This window comes from Stegodyphus dumicola, chromosome 1 (assembly GCF_044657685.1).
Source record: "Stegodyphus dumicola isolate Sdum_Otavi_A_Nest chromosome 1, ASM4465768v1".
Lineage (NCBI taxonomy): Eukaryota > Metazoa > Arthropoda > Arachnida > Araneae > Eresidae > Stegodyphus > Stegodyphus dumicola.
In genome coordinates this window covers 286,649,419-286,661,990 of record NC_140768.1, presented here as the reverse complement: position 1 = coordinate 286,661,990, position 12,572 = coordinate 286,649,419, and positions in this window count along the sequence as shown.

Here is a 12,572-nt window from a genome sequence, read left to right as displayed (position 1 = left end):
ATGTGTACATGGACAAAGTCAAGAGAGTGCGCAATGTGAAGTTTGTGCAATTCTATGATTTTTTTAAGTAAAAATAGGTGAATGTGTAATGGATACAAGTTTGTTCAATTCTTTGACTTATTGTTTTGTCTTCGTGTAGCGGTGTTTTTGGGCAAAAAAATCGCCGCTACACAAAGACAAAATAACATGTCAAAGAACTACACAAACTCGGTATCCATGTACCGCGAAAAATCGCCAATTTTCGCCAAGGGGCACCCGTAAATATATTTTTACATCTTCTGAATGTTGGGTATCATCTTCCAATAGTTGGAAAATCAAGACGCCGCTATGCTTGTTGCACACAAATGAACACAGAGAATTTAACAAGTCTGAATTGCTCAATGCCCTTTACCATACGATGTAAAATCTATTTCATTAAATAAAGTTTTGCAAAATAATAGGTGTGCTTATAGTAAGTCGACATATCTGTTTTATGTGTCGGCCTTTGACTTTAAAGCCGTTTGTCAAAAAAATTCCCAATGCTAAATCTACCTTATTTATGGGCCCACCAGCGGCCGAGCGGTAAAGTCGCTGAACACTGGTAGTTCGGTCCGAGGCTCGAATCCCGCGAACGGGCTGGCTGCATTGGCGTTTTTGTGGCTTTTCCCATGTGTAACGTATATACGAGCCAGTTTCCCTTAGAAAGTCCTCCACGAAGGCATCCCTCCCCTTAGGCAGATAGCCCTCGTGTGCTTTGCCATAATTAAATACACCAACACGCCTTATTTATGACATATTTTGTTCACTTAGATAGAAAATGCGGTCATTTTTTTTTTTAAATTCGTTGTCAAGGTGTTAAGTTTGGTTTGGTTTATTAGTTTACGGCAAAGCACTCGAGGTCTAGGAAGAGATGCTTTCGTGGAGGACGTTTTAAGGGAAACTGGCTCGTATACACGTTACACATGGGGAAAGGCACGAAAACACTCATGCGGCCCGCCCGTTCGCGGGATTCGAACCTCGGACCGAACTACCAGTGTTCAGCGACGTTACCGCTCGGCCGCTGGTGGGCCGACATGGGGTTAAGTAGGCTCTGTTATAAACTGTCAGCTGGTATTATCAGAAGAAAGGAAAATCGACAGAATTATATGCAAAACATTTGTTGGGTATGTTTCCAATAAAACGGTGCAACAGCAAGCAACAAGAATTGCTGTTCTTCGAATATAAGTTTCCAAATTTTCTGATTTTCCATTTGGGCAATTCGCTTCGAACAATAGAACCAAGCATAAGGACGGAATTTTAGAAGACATACTATTTTCAGAGTTCAATGATATCTGCATTTCCTTTGTTTTACATTATATTAAATGCCTGTGTGTATATTGTTATTTCACAACCACATTAGAGCACTGAAAGCTCTCACTATCTTTTTTTCTCAGTAAAAATTGGTAGATACAATATCAGTCAGTCTGTATTTCTTATTTAGGTTACAAATTTGTGGAACGAGCGCGAGGTAAATAGAAAGTTTTAAGCATTTTTTTTTTTTTTTTTTTTTTTTTTTTTTGGCCCAAAGGCTTTTTAATTTACAAACTTAGGACAAGTACGGCTGAATCTAATATCACTAAAACAAGTTTGCTAAAGCTTATTTAAATTCTCGCACATATGTATTTCTAAGGCCTTTCATGTTTCACGGCAACTAGAAATAAACAGAGATTTGCTTCTTCTCGCATTTAAAATTAAATATTTTCTTTACAATAAAATGCCAAACTTTTAAATTTAAATGGGGTTTCACACTTAAGCAGTTTGGAAACATTTTATAAAATTTCGTAAGTAACATATGATATTATAACACATATATATTTGAATTGAAGCGACAACACATTCCATCTTTTGGCCCTATACTTTATCAAAGGTTTTCGAAAACATTTTACTTCATGTCTTTTCCAAGAATATCTTCCTACTAAAACAAAAGCAAGCGTACTCCCACATCTTTCAAGATATTTTTTCAGCTGTCACTTTGACAGCGGTGCAAGCAACGGTGATTTTTACAAATATATGCCACGTCAACAGAAAATTAAAGACAGCACAGAGGAAAAGGGTAACCCTCCTTTTCCTTCAATGTTTTCTTTTCTTCTAAAATCAAAAGCAGGGGAACGTATAAAATCATGCATGTTGTTAATTTACAGTGCTGTTATGCCCGCCCAGGCGGGAAAGCGGTAAGATTGTCTATCCCTTCATCGGAGGTAATGGTGGCCACCTATTAGTTGCCCACATAATAAAGAGACCACCTCCAAAGTCTAAAACAGCTGATGCCCGCAATTAAAAAAACACTGCTATCATAACTATGTGGAAAAATTGGATAATTATTGCTATGCAGTATGAAAATACGGCGGCTGAGCGGTAAAGTCCCTGAACATTGGTAGTTCGGTCCGGGGTTCTCGAATCACCGCAAACGTGTTGGCAGCATTGACGTTTTCGTGCTTTTCCCCATGTGCAGCCTGTATACGAGCTAGTGTCCCTTAAAAAGTCTTCCACGAAGGCATCTTTCCCTTAGAAAGATAGTCCCAGAGTGCTTTCCTATAATTAAATAAACCAAAAAAGAAAAAGGTATGGAAATACTTTGCAAGCTCCGGCGCCATCTCAGAATCTCAAAACCCTTTAGTGATCGATTATTTTACTTAAATTATATATCCCGGCTGTGAATTAAACTCTCAGATCTGAATGAGTGTTTAGAACACTTACTTTACAAAATTATCACGCAAAGAATACAAAAGTAAAATTAATTATGCACACGGCAAAGTAGGAAATCTGGCATTTTATTGAATTCCAAATGAAACACCGCCAGAGTATGAAATACATCTGCAATTCTCTTCGAATAACCGAAACTAATGGATTGAAACATAAGCAATGGCCCTTTTTACTTCCTTGTACGAAGTAAAAAGGAAGTATTGTAATCGCGAAAAGTTTCAGGCAGCATATTTCAACGAAAATAGCCATTTTGACCTCTTTCAAATACAATTTAACGATGTTTTTGCGTAATATCGGTACGTAAGGACAGATTAAAAGACTCTTTTCCTCCAAAAAAATTATAAAACTCCTTTAAAATGAATTCTGAAGAGAATTTTTCGTGGCGTCTGTACGAGCGTATGTATGTATGTATCTCGCATAACTCAAAAACGAGTAGCCTCAGAACGTTAAAATTTTGTATATAGGACTGCTATAACATGTAGATGTGCACCTCGTAGTTTGGTTGCAATCGGCCGCGCCAAATCTATATAAATATATTTATACATACAGTGGATGGACAAAAATATGGAAACACCTTGTGAAATGCATGTTTGAAAAGAAAGATTGATTTTAATGAAATATGTAGGTGGCGCTGGCGTTTTTGACTACTGACGCCACCTATACAACTTCGTAAATGTGCTAAACAGTTCAGTTGTTGTCGGAGTACTGTTATGTGAGGTTGTCATTGCATTATGTCAGAGTTAACAGACTTCGAACGTGGGCAAATTGGAGCACGTATGGTAGGTGCTTCCGTAAGCAAGGTAGCCGAGGTGTTTAGTGTTTCAAGAGGTACTGTATCGAAGATTTATTCCGCATATTTGAAAAGCTGAAAAACATCATCTGCTAAATCACAGCGCGGACGAAAGTGTGTCCTGAGTGATCGTGACAGACGATCATTAAGGGCATTTGTGACGAAAAATAAGACCACAGCTGCAAAAGTTACTGCTGAAATGAATGTTGTGTTACCGAACCCTGTGAGTACCAAAACAATTAGAAGGGAGCTTCATGAACAGGGAATTGCTGGCCGTGCTGCAATTGAGAAGCCACTCATCAGTGACGCTAATGCCCGTAACAGGAAAAGGTGGTGTTTAAGTCATAAAGCCTGGACTATAGAGCAGTGGAAGCGAGTAATATGGTCTGACGAATCTTCTTTCACATTGTTTCCCCCTTCTGGCGAGTTTACGTCTGGAGAACGCCATCTCAAGCCTATAATACAGACTGCTTGTTGCCAAGAGTGAAACATGGCGGGGGTTCTGTTATGTTTGGGCAGCCATATCGTGGTTCTCTGCTAGCCCCATGATAACTGTGTCAGGGCACATGACTGCCAAGACTTATGTGAATATTTTGGCCGATCAAGTTCATCCCATGGTAGAAACTTTGTTCCCCGATGGTGATGGTGTCTTCCAAGACGACAAAGCCCCTGTTCACACAGCTCACATTGTCCAGGACTGGTTTTCTGAGCACGAGGATAAGTTGTCACCACAGTCACCAGACCTGAATATTATCGAACCTTTGTGGTCTACATTGGAACAGAAAGTGCGTTCTCGTTATTCACCGCCAACATCGTTATCTGAACTTGCCACCGTTTTGCAGGAAGAATGGTATAATATTCCTTTGGCAAACATACAGGAACTGTATTTATCCATTCCGAGAAGACTGCAAGCTGTTTTGGATGCCAACGGGTTTCCTACACCATATTAAGCAAAGAAACTTTTTTTAAAGGTGTTTCCATATTTTTGTCCAATCCCTGTATATCCACTCTTTTACCCGGCTCAGTGAACTCAGTTTCTTTACACTTATATGTTTCTAAATTGTACAATTTTTGCTTTAAAATGATTAAATTATGTTGTTCTTATCTTCCGGTTAAGGATTTTATGCCTTTAGTAAATTTGTATGCAATATTTTTAGAATTATCAACAATTTTAATGTTGTTTAAGTGCCGCTAAGCCTAATAATGTTTTTGATGGCGGCCATTGCTTGTTTACATTTGAAACAGCAGAGTAGTGGATTTGTTGCCAATTTAGAGAAACATAACTTCGCAACAGCAAAGATAACGCCTTCATTTATTTTTGAAAATTAAATCATGCCCACGTAATAATTCTGAAATTTTTTCGAGGAAATAAGTGTTTGAGATTTACTTCGTAATTTTTAATACAGATATTTTGAGTTTTTATGTATTTTTGTTATTTCGCGAAGTGAGAATTGAATTAAGTGAATGAGAAATTCTCAATCGTCTGTGTAAAACTGTTTCTTTTTTGTTTTGTTTGCTTAATTTCTTTTATACGTTGTTATAGCTTTATTATAGTATTTGAATAGAACATCTGGCAACGATTAGCGAATTCTTTAAATGATATAAATTTTGTTCATTCTGAGTTATAATATGAACGAAATATAATACTGTTAAGTGAACCTAGCGCCAGAGTGTCGCTATGGTAAACAAAAAAGTGAATTTTAAAGAATTCATTTATTCTATTGTTGTTTATGCGCTGTCGGCGAAGTAGATTTAATTCAATCCAATAAGTTTAAACGAAATGCTAGAACAAATGCGTATAATTTAATATTCCGTGCAAGGAAGTCATGTGGTGTACACATCAGATTTTTTAATTTAAAAATGTTTAATTTAATAAAACAAAAGACCATAAGTTAGTCCATAATATCCGAGTTTTTGGATTTTAACTACAGATCCAAGATGTCGAACTATAGTCATTTGGCTACAACCCATTCGTTCGGCTAATTCTCGAGTGTTTTGACGCGCGTCTTGGTGCAGAAATTGATTCATGCCCACGTTCCATCAAACTCATTCGGTCTTCCGAAACGAGCAGCGCCTTCGAAGCCGAAATTTCCATTTTGAATTTGGCAAACCAATTTCTTGCAGTTTGCTCACGCATTGCACCTTCTCCATACACTTCAGAAATCTCTGAGGCAGCTTCTGCAGCATTGGCGCCTCGATTAAAAGCGAAAAGAAGAAGGTGTCGAAAATGCTGATTTTTGTAAACTTGATACTACATTTTAATGATCTGAAAAACAACAAAAATGAGCTCAGACAAAAAATCAAATACGCCATCTTGTAGAGAGAAAGATTCTTTTTCGAATAGCACAAAACATTATGCCAATACATTTTATTTTTACCGCGTAATTTTAAACACAACATAAACGGCCGTTACTTATGTTTCAACCCAATAGTTATGAGAAGTTAATAAATGATATAAAAAAGCCAAATTGACTACTAAGAAGGAACCACGGGACTAGTGGTTGCTGAATCGCTAGGATGTGATGTTTGTGGAAAACAAAAGTAAATTCATTTGTCCTTTTAAAAAAAGCGTCACGTTATTTCACGTACTTCATGAAATTCATTTGGCTGTTGGGCACGGAGGACGTGATAAAATGCTGAAGGAACTTTAAACCAAATACCACGGAATGATATTGAACTGTACATCAGCTCCGTGAGCTCTGCCAGGGGGAAAAAATTTCTAAAAAGGACATTATTGTGAAACCTATGATTATTCAGAATTTGATTCCCGTTGTCAGATGGATCTTATTGACTTCCAGTTAGATAGTGAGTATAAATTTATTAGAGTGTACCAAGATCATCTCACTAATTTTTTACTTCCTTGTACGAAGTAAAACGGAAGTATTGCAATCGCGAAAAGTTTCAGGCAGCATATTTCAACTTAAATATATATTTTGACCGCTATCGAATGCAATTTAACGATGTTTTTGCGTGATATCTGTAGGTAAGGATAGGATAAAATACTCTTTTCCTCCAAAAAAATTATAAAACTGCTTTAAAATGAATTCTGAAGAGAATGTTTCGTGGCGTTTGAACGAACGTATGTACGTACGTACGTATCTCGTACGTACGTACATGCGTTCGTACATAATTTAATATTCCGTACAAGGAAGTCATGTGGTGTACACATCAGATTTTTTTCTTTACGTATTTAGAATAACATTTTTTTTAAGACAGTCTTTAATTTTTTTTTTCAAAATAACATTTTGTATTTTTGAGAAATGAACAACTTTTAAATAATGGCCTTATCATAAACCCTTTTTCATACCTAAACAGCATTTGTCACTCTATAGAATGCCTAGGTGTTATATACAATGCTTAGGCAAAGTGTATAATAATTTTCACACTTCTTACTTTGCCTAAAAGCGCCAGGAATTCTATAGAATTCCTGTGTTTCATACTTTGCCGGTAACATTTATACATTGACGTGACGGGCGAGTGAAAACAATTGTATTTTTTCTAGGAAATAAAATAATTGTGTCTTACTAAACAATATATTGTGCCATTATTTTCCGCATTTTCGATGGCCAATAAAAATATTCGTACGTGGCCTCGATAACTGCAATTCCAAGTATTCATTTCATATCTACAATTGTGGCAGGGTTGGGCCACGAATTAGAGTTCTTCCTTCCCATCATAATAAGCGGATAGAACCTGTAACAAGGATGGTGAATGCGGAAAGAACAAGTTATTTCGTTATCTTTTTAAAATTTTATTTCCGTTCAAGCACATGTCGTTTCATTTTACGAATAAAAATATATAAATGCTGAAATCAGAAGTTGAAGTGAATAAAGCTTTATGCAAAATGTAATAAAATGAAATTATTTTATATACAAAAGAACTTTAATTATTTTGAAAAATAAGAACAGAATCCATACAGGTAATTCGAACGACTTATATTTTTGAAGTTAAATAACATTTTCTATAATGCGTATCATTAATGTCTCTTAATTGGGGATCATAAATTTGAAACGATTACAGATTTCATTTATCTGGGGTTGATGCTTAACAAAAATTGTTTTGCGCAAAATCGCAAAACGAAAATTGATGTTTTCGTTTTGCGATTTTGCGTTGAATCACTATAAATGTCCGTTTCACTTTTCAAACTGTTGCCACCCAATGTTAGAGTCCTGCATTATATTTGAAGAAATTAAATAATGAAAAATCTGCATAAATATGTGTATATTCCTTGCATTGTGATAAAAGAATGAAACAGAGAGCCATCGAATTTTGAATCACGTAATCCTCCCACGAATATGGGCATGTGGAAGACCCAATTTGAAATTTGGAGTTTGTTTTATAATCGATTTGATATTTTCTAAAACTTTAATGAATGTTTGAGTAACAAACTCAACGATTTCGGAACTGCGTATCGGAAATTCTAAAGATACGCTCCTTTTAAAATTATTTTGCGACATTGCTATTGAACTGAATTTTATCTTTTAAGTGCAAAGAACATCATATTTACTAAATAAGGGTATAAGGTATTTCTCCTTCCTTCCTAGCGTGTCTTCGTGGTTAGTGGTTCTGCACGCTGGTCCGGTATTCCAGAGGTCCGTGGTTCCATTTCCGGAATACGACTTCTAACTCATTTACATTCAACCCGATTCTAAAAACTCATTCTTGTAGGGAGTTGTAAGTTGAAACAAGAATCGATAGGAAAGTATATTGAAATAAAATAATTGTTATACAATTAAAATATACCTTACAATGTAAGCCGTAATTCAAGATGTTACATTTAATAATGTGACAAATATAGTACTTTTTTTCCGAGAACAGAGCCCAATAATCCATAAACTCTCATTTACAGTAAGGGAAAAGAATGTAGAATTCTTTCTAATTACCGTTGTTGAAGAGCATGGCTCTTTAATAATTTCTGTTGTTCCTTGTTAACTTCCTTTTTTCGAGATCCTCTTTCCTTATTAACTTCCTTTTTCAAGCCTATGGATGTTAAGATTTTCACCTTCTCTCCGATCAAATTGTAGTAATGAAATAAAATTATATATACGAGAACTATCCTGTATTATAATTGATAATTTTATTCAGTTTACGAGCAGAGTTTCTTACATTGGATCTAAAGAAGTGTGTTAAAAGACAGAATTTTAAAAAAGTGATGTGCATAAAAATGAGCTTATATTTGGATGGTAATCGTTGTCTAATTTTTTAAAATATTAAAAGTTGAAAAAATATAGTAGTTGTAATCTTTAAAACAAGTCCAACTGCTACAAAATTTATGTTAAAATATACTTATAATGACTTGCTATTTAAAATAATAAAGTACTTAAAAAATCTGTAATCTTTAAGTAACTGATTGTAGATTCTCTTGTATAACAAAATCAATTACTTAAAGGTTGTATATTTTTACTTCCTCGTATGAAGTAAAGGAAGTATTCTAATCACGAAAAATTCCGGGTATCATATTTCAAGGAAAATATCCATTTTGACGGCTATCGCATGCAATTTACCGGTGTTTTTGCGTGACATCTGTACTTAAGGATATAGTAAAGGACTCTTTTTTTTTTTTTTTCCTTTTCCCCCAAACAATTTACAAAACTCATTTAAAATGGATTCAGAAGAGATTTTTGTCTTGGCCGTCTGTGTGTACATACGTATATATGTATCTCGCATAACTCAAAATCGAGTAGCCTAAGAACGTTGAAATTTCGTATATAGGACTGCTATAATATGTAGTTGTGCACCTCCATTTTTCGTTGCAATCGGCGGCACCAAAAGTATATAAATACACTGTTACTTGGCTCAATGAGCTCAGTTTATTTATTCTTATATGTTTGTAAATTCCGCATGCTTTTAAAAATGATTGAATTACGTTGTTCTTCTTATCTTCCGGTTAATGTTTTTATGTTCGGTTATGTTTAGTTAATCTGCATGCAATAAGTTGTAGAATTATGAACAAGTTAAGAGTTGTTTAAGTGAGGCTAAGCCTAATTGTTTTTATTATAGCAGCCATATTTTTTTTTAATTTAAAACTTAGCAGAATAGTGAATTATGTCAGTTTCTGCACCTTCAGTGTCTTTTTGCCGAGTGGGACACAAAGGAAACTTTTAGTTTTGTTCTCTGAAAAATCTACCTTCTAGCCCTGTGGCCGTACTGCTTGTTTTTGCCTAGAAACTGTAAATTTTAATTGTAAAAATTGTTTTAACTGTGTTTAATGTTTTGTTTTTTTCTACATCTTTCAATTTTCAACGAAGATATTTTGGGTTTTTATGTATTTTTGTCTTGTTGGGAAGTGTGAACTGAATTAATTGAATGAGAAATATATCTCTAATGAAACTGTAGGAAATAAATTTAAATAAAATTCGGCAAAAAATGCGTGTACACATCAGATTGTTTTATGTAATAAGCGAATAAAACAAATCATCAACAAAGGAAAACGCAATTTGCATATTGTTTCAGCTCACTGCAAACCTTGTGAGACCAAAAATACAGAATACCTGTTTATAGAGCACAAGACTTTATATTCTATTGGAATCTATTGTTTCGATGTAAAAAAATTATCAAAAATTGTTTGTCGATGATAAGGCTACTCCGAAGAACTATAAACTATGTGTAATAAACAAGTTCCAAAAGAAAGGCCATCGTCATACTTTTTTTTCGTCTAAATGAAGGATCTTAGACATTACACGTTAACTTGGTAAAAGCAGTCATGTTGTATCGAATAAAAATGAGTGTAGCGCCCCTTAGATAAACTTAGGGAAGTTATTTCATTTTCGTTCAAATGAAGCGTAAAAGGAGAGAATTGTCAGAGTTGTCCATTGTTCATCCAATTACAGTACAACTCCAGTTATCGGAACTTCGACTAACCGGATTGCTGATTATCCGAATCGCTTTCAGAATCAACCGAAGAAGAGAAGGAAAAGGAGAAAAAGGAAAATGAAGAGACAGGAGAAGATAAGGATAACGTGTCACTTGAGGAATTAAGAAATATTCTTTTGAAAATTCGTGGATGTTCAGAAGTTAGTGCTGAGGATACAGCAGAATGGATGGTGTGCGATTCGTCAGACTTTCGGTTTTCAAATTCTAAATGATGATGAACTTATTGAAAGTGTGAGAGAGGACAGCGTCGAGGAAGAAGATGGACCTAAATGTCGAAGTTGAAGCAGACACGGGACCATCAACTAGTGAAGCGTTTGCCGGCTTCGAAACTGCGTAGAAGTGGATGGAGCTTCAACCCGCGTGTGACCACATGCAACTTCTCATTGTCAAGCACGCACATCGCAATCTTCTTATTTTGACGAGCATGTGTCTTGCGAGGCACAGCAGAAAGAATATCCTTTTTTTTTTCTCTCTCTCTCTTTAAAAGCGAATGGCATGGCAAAGAGGTTTGTATATTTTGAATTATGTCATCCAAAAACCACAGTTTTGATTGGTTATTGCTTTCTGATGATAGTTTCATTCTTTTAAAAATGTGGTTTTGGCAACAGTTTTTCATTGCTTTGGATACTGGACTGTTGACTGTTTTCTCTTGAAAATATGAGATTTATTCCTTATTTCATTGTGATTTTTTATATTATGTTTTAATTAAATATAATTTTAATTATATAAAAAGTTTTGCATGATTTTTTAAGGTTTGGTTTATTAGATTATGGCAAAGCACTCGAGGGCTATCTGCCTTGAGGGAGGGATGCCTTCGTGGAGGACTTTTTAAGGGAAACTGGCTCGTATACACGTTACACATGGGGAAAACCACGAAAGCACCCATGCAGCGAGCCCGTTCGCGGGATTCAAACCTCGGACCGAACTACCGTAAACAATAGATATCTCGAAAATGTAAAATATATATCTTATCTTCCGCTTGTTTAAATAAAATAATAATAATAATAATAATAATAATAATAATAATGAAAAGACGAAACAAATACAGTGTAACGAGATTGCCATGTTTATATATATGTCAAACTTCAAATCTGATTCAACAAAAGCCAAGTCAAAACCATTTTAAAAATTATTCTTTCCTTTAATATTTATCTGGTATTCAACGGTTGTTCATTATTCGAATTGCATAAAAACGCTTATGGTATGTATATTTATTTACGTTAATGTTTGCCATAGTTTCATTTGCCGAAATAATATAATTGGCTAGTAGAATCTTTATTTGTATCTGTTTAAGAGAATATTAATGAAGTTTTTCGGAATTTCAAATATTGCTGCTGGGCGATAACTTCAAATGTTTCATTATTTCGTTTAAATGTTCTAAATAGATGGCAGCACTAAATTCATATGTGAATGTCCATTAAATTGTTACTGCATTGTTTCGTAGTGAACAGAAAATTATGCATAACATTTATCTTTTACCTTATTCAATAATAAATTATTTAATGCGTCATTTAAGTACCATATGTGAATAATGCAAGAAAGGTAGATAAGGGAAAATTATAGTTGTTGAGTTATTAATACATTTGTCTCACACTTTCACTCATAGATGGCAGCAGGATAACTGCATAAGCTAATATTCATGTAATTCAGGGTGAAATTTGCTTAATGCACACCAGTCGTTAAAAATTATCTTTGTCTGCAAAGTCTGATTTCTCATAAACCGTTGAATAAAACTGGTGAATTTATTTTGTTTATGCACAGAGAACATTATCTCTACATATAATAAAAGAAAGAGTCTGTCTGTATGCCTTTCGTTCGCGCTGCGCGTAAGCTAATAGATCCACGGTTACGAAATTTGGTACATAGGTGCATCTAGACAAGAGCCAGTGCACCTCGAAGCGATCTTTTCGAAATTCGAATTCGATTTTTTTTTTATTTTATGTTTTGTGACGAAATCGCGTAATTTTGAGACATAATGGCGTATAGGAAAGCGAGATTTTACTCTACACACTCCATTTTCACATCGTCATGAAACGTAGGAACTTAGCTATTTTACGAACTTAAAATAAATTTCGTGTTTCAATAAATCGATTCAATACGAATTTATTTAACAAAGGGAGCTAAATACCTTTTCAACGGGATTTTTTCTATAAAAGTTTTTTTTTTTTAAAATTTATTTTTCTTTGAT